The sequence below is a fragment of the Amblyomma mixtum genome, chromosome 2, assembly GCF_055824585.1.
Source record: "Amblyomma mixtum isolate Tamu chromosome 2, ASM5582458v1, whole genome shotgun sequence".
Taxonomy (NCBI): Eukaryota; Metazoa; Arthropoda; class Arachnida; order Ixodida; family Ixodidae; genus Amblyomma; species Amblyomma mixtum.
In genome coordinates this window covers 309,737,535-309,762,382 of record NC_143013.1, presented here as the reverse complement: position 1 = coordinate 309,762,382, position 24,848 = coordinate 309,737,535, and the positions used below count along the sequence as shown (strand labels likewise).

Sequence of the window (24,848 nt, the reverse complement as noted above, 5' to 3'; positions counted from 1 at the left end):
ACCAATTGCTTGTCCGGGGGTGGGTAAATCCTCCGCTCAAGTCTGAAATGATTAGTAATGTCATTAAAGGATACCAGCCCATCTCTCGTGGACCTTCCCGGGACGTCCGGCTCACCTACTCGGCTGACGAAACCTCGAGCATTCATGTGAGCCGTCTCGTTCCCAGGGTTCCCAGAGTGTGCAGGTACCCAGACAATTTCCGCCTCCGTAATCCCTCGCTCCGTGGCCCGATCCAGCAACCGCGCCGCTGTGACAGATATTCTGCCCCTCGCCAAATTTCGGATCGCTGTTTTTGAATCGCTGAAGATCAGGTCAGCATTACTACTAGTCATAGCTAGTGCTATGGCCGCTTCCTCTGCAGTTTCTGGGGAGCGGGTTTTGACTGATCCAGAGGCGATCAAGCGTCCCCGCCCGTCCACCACCGCAATTGCAAACGCAACCTTGTCCTTATACTCGGCGACATCTACATAGACTGCCCCGTTGTACTTCCCGTACTTAGCATGTAAAGCTTTGGCTCTTGCCTTCCTGCGGTCCTCGTGATCTATTGGATGCATGTTCTTGGGCAAAGGTTTTATGTGCAAGCCCTTGTGCAGTTCCCGCTTCATCTGAATTTTCGTGTCACCGGCTGGAACGTCAACTCCAATGCCGATCCTTTCCAATATGTCCCTTCCTCCTTTTGTTTTTGAAAGCCTACCGAGCTGCATAACCAAGTGCGCCTCCCGTAGTTCTTCTAGGGTGTTGTGCACCCCTAATCCCAGCAGCCTTTCGGTAGACGCATTCTGAGGCAACCCGAGGGCCGATTTATACGCCTGCCTAATCACAGCCTCCACCTTTCCTTTTTCCGCCGCGTCCAACTTCAAATAAGGCGTCGCATACACTATTCTACTGAGCACAAATGCCTGCACTAGCTTACACAAGTCTTTTTCCTTATCACCTCTCTTACGATTGGCGATTCTCCTGATTAGCCGCACGGTAGCATTACCCTATTTTTAAGCCTTTGCAAGGACTCGCTATTCTTCCTGTTAGTCTGCAGATACATACCCAGGATCCTGATCGTTTGGACCTCAGCGACCGCTACTCCCCCAACTTTCACCTCAAAAGGTGGTGGCGGCATATAGTGCCTCGCATGCATCCCTCTTGGTTTATCCCTCAGCACAAAAAGCTCGGACTTGGGCTGAGAGCACGAGAGTCCTGCTTCCCCTGCTAGCTCCTCCACAATATCCACCGCCTGTTGTAGAGTTTCTTCCAATTGTGCGTCACTGCCTCTTGTTACCCATAGAGTAATGCCATCCGCATAAAATGTATGTTTAAGTCCCGATATCCCTTGCAGCCTGTGTGGTATCTTGATCAAGGCGAGATTAAATATGAAGGGCGATAATAGCGACCCTTGCGGTGTCCCCCTGCCCCCCAATGGGAAGGGATCCGATTTCATTTCTCCGACTACAATCTCCGCAGTCCTACCCTCCAGAAACGATCTGATGTACCGGAAGGTTCTACCCCCCGGTCCTATGTCCGATAGGTTCCTCAATATTGCCTCATGGGTAACATTGTCAAAGGCCTTAGTGAGGTCGAGCCCCAAGATAGCCTTGGTGCCCGTGCCGTACCCAGGATCAACCACGTCTTCTTTGAGCTGTAACATGACGTCCTGCGTCGATAAATTAGCCCTGAAGCCAATCATTGTTTCAGGGATCAACTCATTGTCCTGTGCATAACCCTGAAGCCTGTTCAGGACTACATGCTCCATCAATTTGGCCAAGCACGACGTTAGAGAGATGGGACGCAGATTCTCAATGCAGAGCTTCTTCCCTGCTTTAGGAATAAATATAATCCTAGCATGCTTCCACTCTGACGGAATCTCCCCGGCCGCCCAAAATTTATTCATCAAATTCGTGAGTGCCCCACTGACTTGAAATCCAGGTTCCTCAGCATTTTATTGTAACCCCGTCCGGACCCGCTGCTGACGTGGTACGAAGCTGGCCAATTGCAAACTCCACCTCCGCCACCGTAATGTCTGCATCCAATTCAAGGTTTTCCTCTCCCGAGTAATCCGGCAAGCAACCGCCCGCCTCTCTGTTTATGTAACGACTTCGGAGTTCATGTATAAATTCCCCAATCGTGCCTTGATACCGATGCACTAACCTAGCCATTTGCCCCTTCTGAGTGCACGTTAAAGATCCCCAGGTTGTCGAAATTATTCCGGAGACCTCCACTACGGCACCTCTTTCTTTCTTTCTTTCTTTCTTTCTTTCTTTCTTTCTTTCTTTCTTTCTTTCTTTCTTTCTTTCTTTCTTTCTTCCTTTCTTTCTTTCTTTCTTTCTTTCTTTCTTTCTTTCTTTCTTTCTTTCTTTCTTTTCTTTCTTTCTTTCTTTCTTTCTTTCTTTCTTTCCTTCTTTCTTTCTTTCTTTCTTTCCTTCTTTCTTTCTTTCTTTCTTCCTTTCTTTCTTTCTTTCTTTCTTTCTTCCTTTCCTTCTTTCTTTCTTTCTTTCTTTCTTCTTTCACTCCAACCTTCCTCCCTTCCTTTACGGCGCGGTTCAGGTGTCCGAAGATATATGTGAGACAGATACTGCGGCGTTTCCTTTCCTCAAAAACCAAATTAATTTACCAATCGGGAATCTTTCCTTCCACAAGCAAGTGACGGCGGTGTTCATGCTGAAAACTGCAACATGCGGTTATTTGCGTGAATTCATTAATGATGTGGAAGTAGCTTCTGCACGCAGTGAAATACCGCCGCCAGATTTCGAAATGAACAAAATAAAATCCTCAACGAGTATGCGCTTAAAATAACTGAAGCTTGCCCAAGTACTTAGCGCTTCTAGAAGATAAGTGTCTCCGAGACTCCTACGTGAATTGTGCAGGTAACAGGCTGTTGAGTTTTGACTTGAAAAAACTTTTTGTTTCTTTCTTTCACCTATCAATGCACAGGTACCCAGCGGGCAAACCCAGCTTGCTGCGCAAACGGTTCCCCGCGATGGGGTAAACTGACTTCAGGTCCAGCAGGCACCAAACAGAGGGCTCAACTCACTTCCACTTAAACGCCTTCATATGCTTCGGATCTGAAATGAACTGCCTGCGTAGCTCGATAAACACACCGCCATAAAGTGTGCAAAACATCAATGCAATTGAAACTGAACAACAACCGCCGCTGCGGTGGCTCAGTGGTTATGGCGCTCGGCTGGTGAGCCGAAAGACGCGGGTTCGATTCCGGCCGCGGCGGCTGAATTTCTATGGAGGCGAAATTCTAGAGGCCCGTGTACTGTGCAATGTCAGTGCACGTTAAAGAACCCCAGGTGATAACAATTTCCGGAGCGCTTCACTACGGCATTGTTTTTGGCCGTTAAACTGAAACTAAACAACCAAAAAATCCAATTAGTCCAATTCCCGAGGCGGTTTTCAGTGTTCAGCGCCACGTGTCGCATGGTGGTAGCCACGCGGCGCACCATTGCGACCAAGCCGGTGGAAAACCCGTACAAGGGGGCAGATGACACGAAGCACCAGGTCGAGGTCCCTCTTCTCGTGCGGCACCGTGCATTGGTTCATGAACGGGTTAGATGCAATGGCACTGAGCAGGTACAGCCTTTGTCAAAAGTAACCAGGCTGCACGTTTTTCTTCTCAGTCGTATACTAAAGCGGTTATGCCAGCCCTCAAGCTCTAAATCTATGTATGGTAAGAAGAACCCCTGTTATCACCTTCAAAGAACTTCTTGATCTTTGGGGAAGCCGTGAGGGCTCTGTTATACGAATGAGAAGGAAACCGTGTAGCCTGGTTACTTTTGACAAAGACTGTACGTGGCCACGCGAAGCAGTGTCCCCTCCAAGTGTGATTCACTCTGTACATGCTAGACGGCTGGCGTCGAGGTCTAGGCGGCATTCACAATGCATGCCACACATAGCGGTCGAGTTTACTACGAACTCCTGCTGCAAGAATCAGGGACTGAGACTGTCCTTGCGGGCTTTAGCAGCTTCTTGACAAGTCCTTCTCATCGACTTCAGAGTTCGTTGTCTTCGAAAGAGCCTCCTTTTTCTTGTTCTGCAGGAGCTTCAGCGCCCACACAAACAACAGCACGGCGTTCATGAGGGCCATCGTGTGAAGAAGCCCACAGTACGAGCCGAGGTTGTCCCTGAAGAAACCTGGAATAGAAGGGTGGAATCTTGAGTGACACACACACACAAAAAAAGGAAAACTTCCTCCGCTGTTTTTACTTTCACGTAAATGCGAATTTATTGCGCGTGTTTAGGATTTATTTGAACGACTGTGGCAAAGGTATACGATCCTGGGGAATAATATTCGGCACGTTGTGTGCTGAAAGGCTGGGAATTTATACAAGCGGTACAAAAAATAAACTAGGGGAGAATTGTTCTCATACCTCCCACACTTCGCAACACAGCAGTGAGACCGTCTCCGTTTTTGGACGCGAAAAAGGAGCCTCTGCTAAAAGTTCGCATTGTTCATATTGTTTCCTTTGTACGTGTACGATCTGACGCATCAGAATAAAAGAAAAATATATATTCCGTGCCAACAATGGGAATTTTTTTCTGACAAAGAAAATTCAAGAGCACACGTATCATTGCAACAGTCACTACGGCGGCGAATGCCGTCTCAATATATGGAGAAATAAATCCCCAAAGGGAAATCATTTTAAGGCTCAGTGTGAAAAATCTAACTCGTGTACACTAACTTGTTGTATAAGGACATTATCATTTCTCATATTCACTCTCTCTATCTTTCGCCCTTCCCCTTTTCTCTTCACTATACCGGCGGGCGACCTTGATCGACAGATAAAATTTAAGGAATACCAAGTTGGCACATTCAACCAGTGCCTGAGCTTTATTTAGGCAGTTAAAATAGGAAACACCGCCAAGTACCCGCGGCGACTTCCTTCGTCTTAGCCGCACAACAGAAAGTGTGCCCAGATTTACGAGCGGTATGTGGAGTTTAACGTCCCGGTGCGGCACGTGAGCTATGAGGATCGCTCCAGTGGGGGCTGCGAATAACTTTTGAACACCTCACATTCTTTAACGCGCACAGACATTGCACACTACATAGGAGCTCTAATTGCAACGAAGATTCGATATCGCGACCTTTCACGCTATAGTGAACCGTTATGTCACTAAGCCACCGCAGGCGGGTTATGGCGAGATTAGGAGACAGAGTAAGTTGTCTCGCTGAGCGCCATACTTTATTAACATATAAAAAACTGCATTCTCGAGTTGCTAAAAAAAAGCAAGATGAAGGACCCTCGCAGTTTGGAATGGTAATTATTTCAGAGCGATGCACAAGGGATAAAATTCAAAGCATGTGAAAGGTGAAAAAAAATTCGTTGTGGCTTAGCTTGGTTAAGCCCGGTAATTGCGAAAGCAATATCCGTACCTACGCCATGGTACAGCTGGTAGTGTAGCTGGTGGTGGTGCTTGTGGATAGACTTGTGGTGATGCATCGGTTATACAATCCAATCCAATCAAATCCACTCCACTCCTACCCAATCCAATCCAATAGAATCCAATCCAATGTAATCTACTCTAATATAATGTAATCTAATCCAATCAAATCCAGTCCAATCCAATCCAATGTAATCCAATGTAATCCGATATAATCCAACTAATGCAATCAAGGTCAAATGAAGGTCAATGGTGGTCACCGCCGTGGCACGATGGTGGTCAGCCTGGAAAGTGCAAGTAGTATTGCTTTCGCAATAAAAATATGAAGATATTCTCGCGCTGCCGTAGTATCTGGCCGGCATAGTCATGACGCATGTCCATAAACCACCCGGCTTGTCTTGGCCGATAAACTACTTCGAAACACCGATTCGCTCATTGAACGGGTCCTATTAGTCGTCTGTGCTGGCTGAAATTAAGTCCTTAGCAGATATAAACGCTATACGCGGATGGCAGTTAGGGGCTTGGCGGATGGCGGTGGGGACTTGCAGCTGCTCGAAAACGCAGCACGAAGAGCTGGCGTTGCTTGCCCCTACTTTCTCAACTGCGGAAGGTGCTCTTCTTCACATCCATTCCACACGTCAAAAAAGACAACGTCGGGCCTCTATGAAGCCAACGAGATGATTGTGTATGCCTTACGATGCATAACAAAAAGTGCAGCTGCTGGAGCGACGGCTGTACTTTGCATACAGGGCTGCACAGCTGGTTACAAAAGAGGCCCGAAAAGCAAGGCAGCAAATAAAAAAAGAAAAAAAAATTGACTCTGGAGGGGAATACGAGGCTGGTGGTAATTGATCTGATACATTCGCATGCATTTATAACGTGCAGGGTTGAAATAAAGAGCTTTTATTTACTTCAAAACTAATTATCTCGAAATGTCAATTTTCACAACTTTGGCCCCTTTTTCTCTGGAACCACAGCAGCTGGAAACATCATTTTTTGCCAATATTATTGCAGCGTAAGGGAAAATCTACTGAACGAAAATTATAAAAATTAGTGCAATGGATTTTGTTTCACAAGCTATATTGGCCATTTTGGCCTGAAAAATGAGTAGGCTCACTAAAAGCAAGAATAAAAAAGGCATCTTCTCATTCCATAATACTTCTGGTTCAGTGAAGAGAACATGGAGAGCTAATTTCAACGATACTATTATGATTGTTCCAACTTTTACAGATCGTGAGAAAATGGGGCCCAAACATGGGCTAAAATACATGGGAGGTATACGGCCTACTCTGTCCCCTTAAAGGCTTTTAGAATTGTGGCTAAGATTTATTCTCAAAATTACACGAGAGAAAGTAGTCCGTTGCGCAGATGCCTGACATGTGAAAATATGATAAAAAGAACGCAGTTGTGGCCCTGTCTTCTGCACTGGACTCAAACAAACAAACAAACAAACAAACAAACGGTTTCCCGACCTAAAGCTATGAGACAGGCGAAATGATGCGTGCTGAAACTGCGATGCGGGCGACCAACAGTTTTTGGCTGACTTCTGAAAGGGATTTCGATTACTATACTAAAGCGCCAATAAAGGTGCAGTCAGAGGCGAACGGAAGTGTGAACAAAAATAAAAAGGACTTTGCTCCACAAGGAAGCCAGCGCGCTTACGGCGTTTCGCGGTTCGTCCGCTAGATACAAAGCAGAGGAAAGTATCTTCCGGCGACGTCTTATCGAGCTTCTGAAGGAGCCAGCGCAAAAAACACAACGGACAAGAAAAAGGCGGAACACGAACGACAGGAGCGCTGAACTTACAACATTATTTCGGAAGTACAGATGCAACGTATATATACAGCCATGTCAGGGGGGCGTACCACACAAGGAAAGCAAGAACAAGTCGAATCTACACAAGGATAGCAAGAACAAGTCGAATCTACAAGGTCATGATGAGACAAGCGGCACAAGCAAACCAAACATCTTAACTAATATGACACGTGAAGGTGAGAAGTTTCAGTGGAGGCAAAAAACAACAGTTCTTGCTTTCCTTGTGTGGTACGCCCCCCTGACATGGCCGTATATATACGTTGCATCTGTACATCCGAAATAAAGTTGTAAGTTCAGCGCTCCTGTCCTTCGTGTTCCGCCTTTTTCTTGTCCGTTGTGTTTTTTGCGCTGGTTCCTTCAGAAGCATGTATTACCAACTAGCCCAACAAGTGTCTTATCGAGGTACCCAGAACCTCTTCTTCATCCTCGCGCATCACGAGCGGCTTTCGTTGTGAAGTGTTGTAACGACTGACAAGCGGCTCGTTTGCGCAAATGTGGCGAACAAAGTTCCAAGTACAGCTGTCTTCAGGCGTTCCAGCGATAAGACGGCACATGCTGCCGGATCTAACTGAAGACACTCCGCTTCTGCTCGGGTTTATGTTACCGCTCATGACTGGAGCTTTGAAATGCCATACGAACCACTGCAAAAGAACTGTCCTTCGACTGCTCGAAAGGCGACCCTCTGTTGCAAGATATTCGTTTATTGTCTGCCTTCGCCTCCCAAAACGAGAACTCTGCGCCACTAGAAACGCCATTGGAGAAGAGGATGTTATGCATCGGTTTACCTCACTTCGAGTCTTCAAACACGCACTGAGCAAAAAACAGGCGCTTTGCATTTCATCTCAATAGAAATGTGGCCAGTACATTCATGAATTCAACCCATATTGTGTTCTTAAAAAAAAATGAATTTTCATAGTTACGTCTTCGAGTAGGTTTAATTATAAATAGCGGGCCATAAAAAATTACTCACTAAAAATTCAGAGCCAGCGCGAAGTTTGCTGCGCCTGTATACAGCCCTTTTAAATCTAGCTCTCGAAATTTCGTGGTTACACACAAAGGAGATCACTTTTGAATAAGTTGAGCGTGTGAACCAGCCTTATGTTTTCAGTCTGTGTTTACAGAGCCAATTTTTTTCGCCACATACTGAGGTTCGAGCATCTGTGTCAGTCACTTCTTTACTTGTGTAGCAGTGGACTGCTTGCACTAAGACTACAATTTACCTCTTCAGCTGTTGAAGGCCTCACGTCGAGCTTTCGGGCCGGGCCCGGGCTCAGTGCAGTGATACTACAGCGGGACCGGCTGCCGGGGTTTGAAGCTGGTGACCTGAGCCATGTCGGGCTTTGCATCTCTGGCTCGGCCGGGATTCGGGCCTCAGAATGCGGCTCATCCGTTGCTTAAATGCTTACTATCTTTTTAGTTTTCCGGTAAAGCTACACATAGAAAAGCAAACAGAGCTTGACCTTATGTTTGTTGTTTTTTGTTTTGCAGAGTATGCCGGTGAAGCCTACCCAAAATCGTGTGTAGTTTATTTAAATTTCAACCACTCACAGTTTGGTGTTTTGCGTTAGGTTCTAATAGCCACATATATTGAAGGCTTTCTTGCCCCAAACACAATGGTGTTCTGCGGCGGAGGAACAACACGACAATAAGGTGCAGAATTGTGTTTGTCTCCTCTCTTCTCCGCTTTAGACATATAGTTCTTAGCAAAACTACAACATTCTTACCCACAATGGGTGGACGCAGTAGCAGCACCACTCCCATGCCGAATAACATCGCTCCTAACATGTCAGGGAGCTTTGCCATCCCAAAGTCCTTCACCAAGGCAGGGGTCATGAGGCCAGTCCTGGACCCGCATGTGGTCCCCACCAGCGCGGAAGAAATGAGCATCACGGGGAATGTCCCGAACCATGCTAGTAACTCGAACGCGACCCCTTGAATGAGAAAACCCAACAGCATGACAGATTCGAGTGAGAGAATTTTAGAATCTATGATGAAGCCTGAAAGCGGTCTTAAGGCAATGTCGCTGGCAGACAAAGCATGCAGGAGGTACACAGCTTCCGAAGGGGCGATGCCGCTGTCATTTGCAAAATCTGTTGATAAGAGAACAAACATGGACATGCCGAGGTTCACTGCCGAGAAAGACGCGACGTTTACCCAAAAGGCGACTGTCGTCAATAACCTGAACACCTCCTTCAGACTCGTGGCCACTGCTTTTATCCTAAGCTGCACAGAAGCAAAATGATCTTGGTCGGAGCGGACCTCGTCATCTACGCTGATAGAAAAAAAATTAGCTACTCCATTTAATGGTTTGGAGCAGCTCACGGGTACCTGCAGATCACTTGAATTCTCTACTGGTTTGCAAGTCGGCAGAGCATTTCCAACGAGCTCAGTGTGAGAAATTTCGTTGGAAATGGCGGGGTTGTTCGAAGAATGATCTGTTTTACTTGGCGATTTGCCGCAGTTATGCATTGAGGGTGGACTTCTGAGAGCGACGGCGAAGGGAAAAGCGTTCATCAGGATGGCTCCGTAGAGGAGGAAGACTCCGCGAATACCATACTGCGTGCGGAGGAATTCGACAAGCGGGGGAAAAACAATGGTGGTGATTCCGCCGGCGGTGAACATGAGGCTGCACGCCGTCGTTCTTCGCTTTTCAAAGTGCTGCGCCACGAGAACGTTGACTCCCGTGTAGATGCCCGATAGAGTGATGCCTGCAATAAAGAACACAGTAACGGGATACATAAGGCGCCTGGGATGTAACTGAATGATGACAGCTATGTAGAGGGAGAAGAAAGGTAAGAAATTATTAGAAAAATGGGGTGGGGGAACTTGAGAGATACTTAAGCTCAGCTTAAGAGTATGACGCAAAAGCGTTAAAAGGTTCCTACGGTCACTTGGGGGTGCACTGTTGCGCCGTTTTCCAGACAGCGACACGCTTGTTGCCATCACGCACTTCTCTGTTACACATCATCGTCCGTATTAAATGGTGACTCTAATTAGTTTGAAGGTTTTAAGGTTTATTTTCTGCAACAATGTTTTTCGAGAAAAGCCTGCGAAAATGCAGTATAAACAGCTTGAGAGGTCCCGACTTCTTCTTTACACAGCAGCGCTAACGGTAGAGGGAGTATGACATTGTTGAGGATTTGCGGGGTCGCAGCGGAGCACCAGAGCAAGATGACCAGCGTGGCAGGCTTCTAGTTCCGAACAGCACGCGCTGTCCATTTTTATTTTTCTCTAGCGCGCGCTGGTAACGCCTATCTCAGCGCCGGCGCTTTATAGCGTCGCCGGGCGCTATAAGGCCCCCCGCCTAGACGGAGCGGCTAAATCTACGCGCCGACGGGGCACAGATGGAGGGCACACGATGGAGGGTCCGGTAAGTTCATGTCAGGGGCCCGGAAGAGCCGTCGGGTGGAGTGCGCGAACTCAGGTGGATGAGCCTGGCTGCTGCGCAATGGGCGATTGATGCAGGGTTCCGAGCTGACAATGGACATGGGGGCAGGGGAGGCCATGGTTGGGCCGTCACCGTCTGTAGTGCTGCACGCTGACACAAGTGTCATCGGCGTTGGAACGTTGGGGCTGATGTCCATGGGGATCTGACGCGGAGCATGGCGGCAGTGGCGTGAGCAGCGCGACCGACACAGAGGCTAACCCAACTATTTGCTTTTGCTGCAGGTTGGTCATTTTGCTTTACATATTTCTGTAGATTGCAAGCTGCCGCGCCGCTGCTGCCATTTGTAAACGGCTACCATTGTGATTTTTGCTGCAGCTTGACTCGCACTATTATGTACAAATCAGCAAGGAACTAGCGCTAGCACTAGATGAAATGAAGAAAGAAATCAGGGCTGAATTTAAGGCTTTTAGGGAATCCCTTGAAAGCGATGTTCACAATGAACTCAGAGAAATAAAAACCAGCATGTTATTCATCAGTGAGAAATATGACGAGATAAAGGATGACCTCAAGAGCACAGTCGAGGAGAATAAGGAATTGCGCGAACAAAACGCTATTCTAAGAGATCGCTGTGATTCTCTTGCTGCCCAGATCAAATTGTGTGAGGCACGGCTGGTACACTGTGAACAGTATTCGCGGAATGCAAATGTAGAAATCAAAGGGTACCTGTGAGCACAGATGAAAACTTTCTTGAAATTTTGGGAGAACTTGGTGAAAAAGTGGGCGAAAGTGTTTCGCCTTCCGACATTGACGTATGTCATAGGGTAGCCGTTCATGGAAGCAAAACAGAAAAGTACATAGTCGCACAATTTGTGCATCGAAGGAAGCGAGACGCTTTTCTTGAAAAGGCGCGAAAAACGAGGCTGTCATGTACAGACCTTGGTTTCCAGGAGACGGACTCTGTGTACGTGAACGAGCACTTGTGCCCAGATCGCAAGCGCTTGCTGGGGCTTGCTGTCAGTAAGAAGCGTGAGTCACACTGGAAGTTTGTTTGGGTGCGCGGAGGCCAGATCTACGCACGGAAATCTGAGAACAGCACGCTGCTAAAGATAACTAATAGCAGTGACGTGGCCAAGATGGCCTAGGAAGTTATCTTTCATCATGGATTCCTATCACTTGCTTGCTCCAGCACAGTTAAATAAGCTAGTTAGCACAAACGCCTTAAAACTTTTTCACTTGAACTGCCGTTCGATAAATAACAAAGCTGAAGAAATAGAAGCCTTGTTATCTGTTTTCAAATTTTCTTTTGATGTAATAATGTTCACCGAGACCTGGTATCAAGATGACGCAAACTATTTAGTTCTAAGTAACTATACACATTTTGTTCTGCCGCCGCGGTGGCTCAGTGGCTATGGTGCTCGGCTGCTGACCCGAAAGACGCGGGTTCAATCCCGGCCGCGGCGGTTGAATTTCTTTGGAGGAGAAATTCTAGAAGTCCGTGTACTGTGCGATGTCAGTGCACGTTAAAGAACCCCAGGTGGTCGAAATTTCCGGAGCCCTCCACTACGCCGTCTCTCATAGCCTTAGTCGCTTTGGGACTAAGGGACCCTATGAACCGAACCAAACCAAACCAAACATTTTGTTCTTAATAGACCTGGACGCCGGGGTGGCGGTGTGTCGTTGCAGATATTGAACACACAAACTGCAAAAGAAAACAAACAATTCACAGTTTCTACCGCAGATATTGAAATCCTGACAGTTGAAAGTAGGAATGATGTATTTGCCGTTCTGTACCGTCCTCCTGATGGAAATTTGAGAGGGTGCCTAGACGTTCTCGAAAGCCTGTTTGATTACCTAACAACAAACCAGCAAGTATTATTTTTATCGGGTGATTTGAATGTTGATACGCGATGTCATTCAGCAGCACAAGAATTCATAAGCCTACTAGACGCATATGGTTTTTTAAATCTTATCGAAGTACCTACACACTTCACATGCTCCACATCTTCCTGTATCGATACTGTAATCACGAACACCGAAAAATGCGAAACAAAAGCTGGCACAGTTCTATCCGACTTAAGTGACCATCTCCCTGTTTTTGCCTTCGTCCCAGCCGAACGCCCTTATCGAGTTCCCGCAGCACCTTCTCCACATTTTCGACGCGTTGACAGCACCATGCACTTGACCGTTTTCGTTCAATGTTATATGAAACTAGTTGGGACGATGTGCTGTTTTTAAAAGACGTGAATGACGCGTATAATGCATTTTTGTTCAAAGTTAAAACTGTCTATGATAAATGTTTTCCACTAGTCCGTCCGCGCAAACGCAATCCAAAGAAGCCGTGGGTTACGCAAGAACTGCTGCGCAAAATAAGGACCAAAGAAAAAAATTTTGCGCAATTCATGAATTACGGGAGCCTTCCAAACTTGAGAAATTTAAGAAATACCGAAACCAGCTGAATAGAGAATTGCGAACTGCTAAGCTAAGCTATTTTAGTAATGCGTTTTCAGTGGGGTCCAATAGAAGGGTTCACAACCAGTGGGACCAACTGAACAAATTACTAAATCGCACCTCAAAAACAACTATTACGACAATAATGAAAGATGGTATACCAATAGGTGGGGAGGAACTGTGTAATGAATTTAATAATTACTTTGTTAACAGAACCAAAACGTTATGCTCTCCCTCTGACACACCTGTGGGTTACGCGTATAATACACCATGCATTCCGGAATCCCTGTTCATGTATCCCACTGATGAAGGTGAAATAGTGACAGCTTTTAGGAATCTAAGAAATAGTTCAGATCAAACCCTTCAAATTTGTAGTTGACATACTAGCTCCAATACTAATGCATATCTATAATCTAGCCATAGAATCTGGCGTGTTTCCAAAAGAAATGCAGGTAGCAAAAGTGGCTGTCATTCACAAAGGTGGTGCTACCTCAGATATGGCTAACTACAGGCCTATTTCCATTCTTCCGATATTATCAAAAGGTCTGGAAAAGATTATTTATGTGAGAATCAATACTTTTCTCGTCAAACATTCAGTTCTATCAGACAGTCAGTTTGGTTTCAGAAAACAAAGGTCCACGGAAACGGCACTAATTAAGCAAAAAGAAATAATAATAAATGCGTTTGAGGAAAAGGTCCGTGTACTAGGAATATTTGTTGATTTTTCCAAAGCATTTGACCCGCTTAATCATGCTTTACTGGTACATAAACTCAATAACTATGGAATTAGAGGTAACAGCTTATCTTTAATTGAATCATATCTGAAATATTGTAAACAAATGGTCTCCCTTAATAACACTATATCAACCTCTCAAGCTATCCTCTCTGGTGTACCACAAGGCAGCATTCTGGGCCCCCTATTATTTAATATTTACATTAATGATATATTTTCTGCTCCCCTTCCTGTCAACATAATAGCGTATGCAGACGACCTCACAATGCTTTACTCAGGTAACACAGAAACAGACCTGCTAGAACACGGCAATAAGTTCTTAGAATTCCTGCGTCAATGGTCCTTTAAGAACTACATAACTACATAACACCACAAAGACCAAAGCAACAATATTTCCGAGCTAAAAACAGAATGGTGCGTGCAAATTTTGACCTTTGGTTAGCAAACAAAAAAATTGATGTCTTGCCAGCTGTGAAATGTCTTGGTGTTGTTTGGACCGAATCACTTAATTGGGATAAACATACTGAGAATATCTGCGCTAAAATAAACAAGATTAATGGCATCCTATGCCGCCAGAGGCACACACTTCCGCCTAGAGTTAAAATATTAATTTACAGTGCATTTATTTTGCCACATATAACTTATTGTCTCATGGTCTGGGGGACAACAACCAAGCAAAACCAAATGAAAATTCTAATGGCGCAAAAACGAGCAATTAGATTAATAGCTAATGTGCCGTGGTGTACTCATACGGGTTCCTACTTTGCAAGGTTCAGTATCATGAAAATCTCAGAGTTATTCCCATTCAAGTTAATGTCTATGTATAAAAATGCTGTTTCAACTAAGAATGATCTCCTCTTATCAAGTTTCAACCTCATTCGTTCGATTCTATCTTATAACACACGGAACAAAATGTCATGGTCCGTACCTTTCTGTCGCACTACATACGGTAAGCAGTCACTGACATGTAGTCTACCACACAACCTCAATATTTTGGACAAGAACAACATCATACTTGAAAAGACTTTACGGCATAAATTAATAACACTTATTCCTTTGTTTGAATGTGTTTTAATGTGTTCCTTTGTTTGAATGTGCATCATTTTGACATCATGATTAGAACATATATATATAGCTTTGTGTATGTTCTTTCTACTTGATTTGTATCTCGGCTGATTATAAATGCGTTTCCTGTACATAAAATTTTTGAGCAGTTTCTTTTGTCCAAAAATGTCAAGTGATAATAGAGGCATAACATCATGCAAATGTTAATGTATATATTTTGTGGCTGTATTTTCTTTTGTGTTGTGATTAGCTGCCAGGCGATAACGCCGGCCGAGGGCGCAGGGTGGCCCTCAAGCTGCACCAACGCAGCTTTTTGCCTTGCGTCCTCTCTCCTCTGTTACTAATGTAACCTTGTGAGAGTTAATAAAGATGTCTGTATGTATGTATGAGTGTACGCGGTCACAAGCACAGGAGCGGCCGAAACGGCTCCATGGAGTGACAGCGGCTGTGGTGTGACCATCGACATAACGGCGACAGCTGTGAAGGTGCGGGAAGAAGTTGCTGGGCTCAATGCCAGGTGCTTGGGTAAAGCGGGAGTGGCAGTCCGGAGCGACTGGCCAGTGCTGATTGGCGTGTGGGCATGGTCGGCGGTGGGTGGCTGCAAGAAGGCTGTGGCAGTTACAGGCCGTACAGCTGAGACTGCTACACCGGACGGCTGGGTGACAGCAAGACGCACAGCTGGTGGATGGACAACTGCCGCACTACTCGGTGTGGGTAGCTGGACCACTCTTTGCTGAAGGTGTCTCAAGTCAGGCACCAATGCAGACGCTTGCTGCGACAGTGTCGAGCTGCCAGGGTCAGACTCCGAGAAGCGGTTGACAGTACTGAGGGCTTGGGGTGGGGCCCCTTGGGCAGGCGGTGTGGCGGCCTTGGTAGTGGGGCTGGTATCTGACAGATGCTGCGGTGCCAGCAATCTCGCTTCGCCCTTAGCACGATCGCTCAGGTCAGTGACTGACGGCTTTGGCGGAATGAGCGATGAGGCGGCAGGTGAGCGTTCGGCTGGCAGCGATGCTACGCAGTAGGTTACAGAAGTTGGCGGAATGGGGCACTCGTCGAGGAAGAGCTGGACTGGCGGCGGCACTATTGGAGATAAGAGAAGTTGCTCACCGGACTGTGCCGAAGACGCTTTATCGTCCTTACTGGAGGCGGTATGGCCGGAGGCGCTGAACAGGGTGGCGCGAGGCGCATCTGTCGCTGAGTTCGATGACGTGGCAAACCGCGGTGGGCCACTTGAAAAAATTATGGTCACTTATAAAAAAAATTGGCGATTTTGGTACGTTTTTCAGAAAATAAATTGGCGTTTAATGGGTTAAAGGAGCGAAAATCTGGAAATTAAAAGTAACCGTTTTTTTTTTTTTGGTATGCAGCGAAAGCGTGGGGGCTTGATCCTCAGCCTTTTTCTGTCCTACTAGCCAGGTCCAGTGTCCAATATGGCGGAAGGAAGGAGGGAGTCAACGCAGAAATGGACAAAGGAATGCCGTTGTGGAGGGCTCCGTAATAATTTCGTTGATGTGCACTAACACCGCCGCTGACAGGGCCACCCTTGGCGTTTCATCTGAATCGAAACGCGGCCGCCGGGATTGCACCCGGGTTCTCCGGCTCATTAGCCCAGCGCTCGAACCATTGAGCCACCGCGACGGGTTGGGATAGGGGCACACCCACGATGGGAGCGCCAGGTGGGAGAATATGGGAGGTTTTGCGTAGATGGCAAGACTAAAAAGGGCTAGAAAAGGCTAATGTACAGTTTGCGTCATCTTTGTGCAGCGTTCCAACGGCACACTTCCCTTCATAAAAATCGAGACCACGTCGCAGCTTCCAGTTTTTAGAGGCAACACTTGCGCGGAAGCAGGGCTACCGAGACCTGCAAGCAAGATGGGCACGAGCACTTTGACCGGAGATCGTGGGCTACTTTCTAATTACAGTCTCTATTGCGTGGTGCACACTGTTCGAGCGCTCTTCACAAGGGGGACGCGGACTGTAATGTTGGCGGAACGCCACTGCTGGTCGACGAGTGAAGGGGGCTGGGCCTATAATGAGAATAATAAACAATCCTTCCCCCCTTCTTTGTGGCAATCTCTTTCTTACCATGACGCGGCGGCTGAATTTCTTGAAGGCGAAATTCTAGAGGCCCGTGTGCTGTGCGATGTCAGTGCACGTAAAAGAGCCCCAGGTGGTCGAAATTTTCGGAGCCCTTCACTACGGCGTCTCTCATAGCCTCAGCCGCTTCGGGACGTTAAACCCCAATAAACCAAACCAATAAACCAATCTTTCTTACCATGAATGATTCCATAAAAGATGACGATAAAGGTGAGGCTTTCTGCAAAATAGCAGACAATGGTGGAGATACCCGTGACGAAAGAGGAGACTAGAAGAACCGCTTTGCAGGAGTACCGTCTGCAAAGGAATCCCGTGATGGGGCCTGCGCAGAAAAAAAAAACATCAGTGGTTCCTTTTAGAATGAGTGGATGCGAACAGAAAACCAGTAACAAAACTAAGAAAAAAAAACAACTTTAGTCTACAAATAGTGTACGAAACGGGTGAAACTGAGAAGTTTTTCACTTTCGACAGGCAAAATGAAATTCTAAACGCAGAAGCTGCACAGCATCCTAAGCTGGTTTGCAGCTTAGGATTTAAACTAAGAAAACAACCAAATAATCAAAGAAAGAAAGAAAGGAAGAAAGAAGGAAAGAAAGGAAGAAAGAAAGTAAGAAAGAAAGAAAGAAAGAAAGAGAGAAAGAAAGAAGTAAAGAAATAAAGAAAGGAAGAAGGAAAGAAAGAAAGAAAGAAAGAAAGAAAGAAAGAAAGGAAGGAAGAAAGAAAGAAAGAAAGAAAGAAAGAAAGAAAGAAAGAAAGAAAGAAAGAAAGAAAGAAAGAAAGAAAGAAAGAAAGAAAGAAAGAAAGAAAGAAAGAAAGAAAGAAAGAAAGAAAGAAAGAAAGAAAGAAAGAAAGAAAGAAAGAAAGAAAGAAAGAAAGAAAAAATTCTCGCTAAGGGACGTTTGTGCCATGGTCAATGCATTGCTACCTGCGCGATCTACGAGAATTTATTGAACAATCGAATATTTTGTGCTGTGTCGTGACGCTATATTTTTCCGGAATATGCTGTAGCATATCACGCCTTACGCCATAATATTTCTGGCTCTGATTAAAAAGTCGCCATTCCGCGTGACATATGTGTTAATAGGCTGTTTAGAGTGTGGAAAAGCCGCATGATGAAACAAAGTCACTGTTCAGAGAATATCGAATTTTAGCGCAAAAGCTATCTGCTGCGCGAGTTCAACGTCCAGGCATGGTTGCCCTTTCTTGGCGTGTGTACCATCAGCAATTTTTATGTGCGGGTGGAGCAAGAGAGCGATGGTGACGTCAGGTGGTACGTGGATATTTCTGAATTCATTCCGGTTAAGTAAGACGCTAGGAGGATCAGGGAGGTCCCCTTTATTCCACGCAACAGCAACAACAAAAAGAAGCTTTGGAGATATCCCACTCTGGCTCGAAACTCACTCGTGGTCAGGGGTATGGTAGCCGTTTCTTTTTTTTTTTCAAAGCGTTAACATCATAGACTCCTTTCTAAAGAATAACCATTGTATGTACGTGCGTGCGTGCGTGCGTGCGTGCGTGCGTGCGTGCGTGCGTGCGTGCGTGCGTGCGTGCGTGCGTGCGTGCGTATACATCTCCAGCCTCCACCCTTGATGCACACACTGGTGAGCGCACATCGGGGCGCTCGATGGTAAACCTGCATCATCACCCACCTTAACACCCACCCACGTGCAGCCGATTAAACGCAGGGAGATTGCTCATAAAGCTCTCTTAGGTTCCGTTCGTGCGCGATTTCTAGAACCGCCTTGTGTGCCGCCCTGTAGCGCATATGTGCCGAATTATGGAGGAGACACCGCTGGATTTCAACTCCGCTGAAGTGGCGCCATTGTGGTGTCTTCCACCATACGTTAAATTCGTGGAATTGCTCCACGTGCATACCGCAGGGCTTGCTGGTTTAGAAGAATAGAAGGCCATGGTAGGTGGTGGCCTCTGCGCTCGCTGTGTTGTGTTCTTCACGGGAGCGGATGTTCTCAACGCACCCAGCTCCTTTCGGCGCTTTACTGACCCGGTTCAAGGCCAACAAGCTACAGAATGGAAGGCGAAAGTCGCTCTCAGATGGTTATCGTCATCGGAAAAACAGGGCTTTTTCACTTCGCAAGCTGCCATGTTTTAAGGCCGCAGATGTGTTGCTTCCTTTCTACTATAGCCGCACTTTCGCTCTAGTGCCACATGCTTTTCTGTTTGGTAGTGCGCAGCAACAATCTCAGTGCAGTAACAGTAATGGCCCTGAAACCGAGACACGTGGCTTAATGGTTTGTATTATGTTCTGATGATCCTAATTTGTGGTGGGCGATTTCAGGTTTGCAGAGGGGAGGGGGGGGGGGGGGGGGGGGAATTTTGCACCGCCACAGCTTGGGGGCGTCGCGATTGCGCACAGCTGAGCTTACCAATCAGGGGGCAACTGTTCGCGCCCTAATATAAACAGGAAGTTGATAATTAATTATATATCTCTCTCTGTGAACGTTTGCAAACAAATTAGGTGGAAAGTGTTGGTAAGTCTCAAGGTGTGCTTGGAGGGTGTGCTTATGTTAAATAACTCTCCCAATAGAAGACATGCTGGAGTAGACACCAATCTCATGCTCTTTCTATTTACGATGAAAATATGAATATGCCATTTTAAAGCGAAATAAAATAAAGTGTATCAGGAACATCTGCGTCACCATTATGCTCAAATATTGTAACTTCGAATGTGAAACTTGGCTGAGATATGCCAATAGGTCAAAGCGAAGTAGCTAGGAGCAAAACGTACAGTCGCGAGTAAAACTGGGGCGAGCACAGGAGCTAGCGGAATCGCATGCCAGCGCTGTCTAACAGTGCAGCGCCCAGCTGTTTTTGAGATGCGCATAGGATGTCCTCCCTAATACGCTAGCCTGCTCGCCCGCCCACGTACTTCAGGCACGCCTTTTTATAAAGAAAAACTGACACCGCCTTCATTCGCTTGCGCATCTCATCTTTCTACCACGCCTGCTGTACGAGTCCTACTTGAGGAATTTTGCAAGAGCCTAGTTCAGCAGTAATGGCTGTATCTACGTCATGCGCCACAAAACCTAAAATTACTTGCCTACAAATCACTTATCCGTTCTAAATTACAATATGCCTCTGCTATTTGGAGCCCTAACCAAAATTATCAAATAAATTCCCTAGAATCAGTACAAAATCGAGCCACTAGATTCATACATTCGTGCGTATTCATACAATGTCAGTATTTCATCACTAAAATCAGAGGCAGGCTTAACAACCCTGGCATGTAGCCGTCGTATTACTAGTATGTGCTTGTTTCACAAATTTTGTTTCAGCTCACTTCGTCGTCCGCCCTACATCAATCCGCCGGCACGCATTTCCCTCCGCATTGGTCCTCCCCTTCAAGTAGCTCGGCCATGTACGCGTACGACTACATTTGCACCGTCATTCTTTCCACGCTCAGCCAAGGACTGGAACAGCCTTCCACACGACATCGCCGCAATCACCTGCCCATCAACATTTGCTAATTGTTTAGCAGCTACCTTTAAAAGCGAATAATATTTGTACCTTGCGTTTTTTCTTTGTTTATTCAATCTGATTTTTCAATGTAACCCACCCCTTATGTAATACCCCCAATCATGGGGGCCTTTAAGGTAATAAAGTGAAGTGAAGTGAAGTGAAAGCTCACTCAAGGACTAGTCCCGTCCGTGAAAGTCCGTGATCGTTTTCCGATTCTTTTGGTGCGTCCAGGTAACAAACCTCTGTCCGCAGTGAATGGTGCGAAAACTTAATCCCGCAATTTTGTCATTCTACCCATGGTCTTTAAGACACACGAGGACAAAATAACGCTGACTTATTCTGAAAAATATTTTTTCTGTTAATTTAAAATGGAAGGGCAAAATACTTTTGTGCACTTGCAATGACAACTTCGAAAATTAATTATTTGTTCGTGTCGAAATCATTAACTATTAGCAGAAAGAAAAGTTGCTTAAATAGTTTTCGGGCGGAATAGTTATGTTAATAGAGACTGCTTTTGCCAAGGTGAATAACCAGCCTCTACGCTTTCATTTCTACTTCCCGTTAGTTTTGCAACTTTTTAACTCGGCTGCCGCAACATTTGGTGGTAGTCTTAACAATTTAAAGCGAGTAAAGTGCACCCTCTAAATCAACCTTAGCCGCAGTGCACGCGCATCCAATGTGTGCAAATCTCTTTTACAGAGATAATGCAAAATAAGCAGCAGCTTTTTGCTCACCGAGGTGCATTCACAATTCTCTGTAATCATATTACCGCACAACATTACATTCGTGCACGTCGTTTTTTGACATAGCGAGAAGAACGAAGTTTAGGCAGCGGGCGTCCAAAAAAAAAACAACTTAAAATTCTTGTCTAAGGTGAGAATTTGAAATATTTCAGCGCAGCAAAATATATAATAATTCATGCGAAAGAAGCTAACAGTATTTCACAACGATAAAAAAAAAAAGGTGGAATGTTAGCCGCATGAACGAAGACAGCACGGATACAGCACAATATGAAGGTCGTAAGTTACGCAGTTACAATACATTACAATACAACTGTATTGCACAATTGTATTATAGTTACAATACAACGAAGTCCGAACAGCGCGGGGTGAGAAAAAAATCGGACACGTCTACTTCGTCGTCGACTTGAAGGACGGCGGATATATTTTGTGTTAGAAAAGCTTGTGAGCATTTACACAAAATATCCTCCGCCTCAATCGTACCTCAAGTATAGGATACGAGAACGCTATGGTAAAATTAACACACATAGACATCTGAGCTTATACTGTTCCTTTGCTTGCAAAATATTTATTAAGATAATTGCTGATACCATCGCAGAAAGGTTAGGCTTGTATCAAGCGAAGGAATACATGTTTGTTCTCGGAAAGGGCATCAGACATGAGACCAATTCATGGAATTAGTCACGCTCAAGAGAAATAAGCAGAACACTGTCACGCTGCGGTGACGGCAGATGGAGGAGAGAGGCGAGTGGCATGCTTGCCAAGTGTTTTAGCTCGAAAGCACTCATACGCTCACCAACACCGACCACGAATCTTCTCCCGATCTTTCTTGTGCAGTTGCCTAGCAACAGCGGCGCCATGTTAAGTTGAGAGTGGAACCCGCGGCGGAGCTAACAGATCAGCTTCGCAGGCCGCTGCGCGAGAGCGCTAGCCGATTGCCGCCGCCCAATTAACACGCCTCGTGTTAAACTAACAAGCCTCATGAGCAGCGCAAAAAACATTGAGTTAAGTTGCTATTCCAGCAACTCGCTTCTGCACTAATTTTCTCATTTCACATGTGGAGAGACGCGCTGTTTCGACATGCTGTTGGTTAGAATAGAATAACACAATAGAAAGAGGCTTTCACTCACTTGCCAGAAGCAGGAGGCTCCCACTGAGAGTCACGGGCCACGAGGCCTCTTGCCTAGTGACGCCAAAGGCTTCGACGATGCCGTACAAGAGCACTCCACTGACGCGTAAAGTCGCCAGGCCCAAGAAGAGGAGCAAGCCGCAGAACGCTGCCGTCACCCAGCTTTCTCGGGAGTCGAGGCCGTACGCCGGGCAGTGCTTGGAGGACGGAACCCTCGACATTCCTCACCCCGGACGTCCACTGTTGCAGCTACGAGCGGAAGCAGCTATGGAGAACTCCAAACGCAAAACGCGACAGCTGTTCGCACACGAGAATACAAAGAGGCAGCCGCTGTCGATCGCGCCACGTCTCGACAGCGACCTGAAGGGAAACGCAGAGGTCGTTCACACTGAAGAAACGACCACACGCTTCTTGGCCGCCGCGCCCAAGACCAGAGCCACGCGACCTTGGTTGTGGCTCAGCCAGGAACACCTAGACTAGGGAGCAGGCCAGTTCACTCTCCCCGGCAACGTTATTCCGTTTGCTTGTAGATACAGAAGAGAGAGACAGGATTGGCTGGGAGTGCCAACACGTCATGTCCGGCACTTTGGCGCGTTTGTCAAGAAAACTTGTGAATGTTGCGGATTGTTTTTACAAGTTATGTTTCTTACATGATAAAAATATTTTCTAAGCAGCAGATTTTGGAACTCAGCTGTCGTTGTCATGACAACAGTGAGACGCCGCCACGGGAGTCTGCTTGCAAATGGCGCCGCTCGGTTGCTTCCATCCATGGTGAAAGGAATGCTTTCATCCTTGTACACCTCGGTCTTTTTACGTCGCAAGCTCGGCAGACAAACGGTAAGTGGAGTTCCATTCAATGCACACGTTCTGTGTGCTGTGTCTAGTGGCCTTGAAGAGTGTCTTGAAGTGTCTTGAGTGAAGAGAGCTACGCACAGCAAGGAATAGGGGCGCTCTAATAGGTTTAGCTGGATACGTTCGGCCGCACCGCTAGTGTACGGCAGGCGCAGAAAAACAAGATGCGATTGGGAGCGGCAGCTACTGTTAAAGAAAAAAATCGGACCTCGCCCCTCCTCAGCACTATGCAGAGTCTCGCTACTGCCAAATGTGTTGTTTGTGCTGCACACACACGACAATGATGACAGGTGTGCCCTTCAAAACGCTCTGCACATACACGACAATGATGACAGGTGTGCCCTTGAAAACGCGGCGTGGCGGCGTCCTCTTAGCGCGGTAGCGCCCAGAATAAGAAGAAAAATAAACCAAAAGCAGAAAAGTAAAAACGGGAGAGAACAAAACCAAGAGCAGAAAAGTAAAAACAGGAGAGAACATTGCAAGTTTGTGCAATCAACATTTAAACGAGTCCATTGCTGCCGTCCTTGACATTGATATATCTTAGAAAAAGGCAGTAGAGTAGGTTCATTACTGTCATAGCATCCTACCTCACTGACTTCAGGCAGTATATGAAATGCGCGTATTAACTTGTGTAAAACAGCTGCAGTAATATAGAACACTGAGATGAGGGGATGCATGCTAATTCAAATAAAGTGCTTTTATGACTTGCCATGAGGCGAGTCATGAGTTTGCGTAATAATTTGATCTGCACTGAAGCGCTCCCTTCCATGAGTGCTTCAAACACGGCATTAGAAAATGACCCAACAAGCAATTGTGAGGTAACAGCTTACAAATTAGTAACGTCTTCTCACCTACCAATAATGGTTCGAAAGAATCCAGGCTTAAAAGGCCATCTGATTCAGTCATTATAGACTCCTGTAACTGACAGATTATGCTACCCAAAATGGACCATAGGTAAATCGCTCATCTCATTAATTAGTTCTGGCACATGAAGCATATTGGACTGACCCACTGGGCAGTTTTTTTTCATCACTAGGATGCTCCCCTTGCATGCATTGTTGCCCAAAGAATTTTTTTAGTAAGTCTGATTGTGTTATTTTATCCAGCTGCTTTATTGCAAGGCCTTATTATTATTTATTTATTAGGGCCTTATTATTTATTGCAAGGCCCTATTTGCAAGCACCTAAACATCGCAAGCACCTAAACCCGTCCGTGCAACAAGTCTCGATTTCCTTTCAGCACCTTATCTTCAGACTCAAACCATACTACCTGCTGGTAGCACACTGTTTCAACATATGCCAGTCTTGATAGCATTTCGGTATATTTATTAGGTACTGCGCCCAGGGTCTGATTTATATGTCACTCTTGGAGGGGGCGGTCCCATTTGAACCATATCTGCGTTTTTCTTAAAGAAAAATGGAGTACAGCATTGTTTTCGAACGTGAAATTTCTTGCGGGGAGGGGGGGCTGCATAAATTCGCCCCAGCTCTGCATTTTCTTTGTTTATCTGCCACGCAGGAAGAGGATACAGACCAGGATGTTACTCGGCACATTTGAAATGCCTTGGGAGTGCTCCACGGCAAAGTTTGAAGAGTTGCTCAGCAACCCATGCATTCCAGCACTACTGTAGGATTGAAAGAGAATTTATTCTGTCCAAAACTGCGAACACATCTTGTAGTGCCGGAATCACTCTTGAAAAGTATATATTGTCACGGGCGCCGGTAGAAC

At 46.1% G+C, this 24,848-nt stretch overlaps 1 pseudogene across 1 annotated transcript; it reads right to left on the bottom strand.

Annotated features, from left to right (window-relative positions):
• Positions 1 to 3,675: 3,675 nt before the first annotated feature.
• Positions 3,676 to 22,765, bottom strand: LOC149364931 (monocarboxylate transporter 12-like; annotated as a pseudogene). The gene is made up of 4 exons (XR_016289235.1): positions 22,270 to 22,765; positions 17,101 to 17,244; positions 8,916 to 9,899; positions 3,676 to 4,128 (listed from the first exon to the last, which is right to left on the bottom strand). The product of XR_016289235.1 is annotated as a monocarboxylate transporter 12-like (transcript).
• Between the last annotated feature and the right edge of the window lie 2,083 nt (positions 22,766 to 24,848).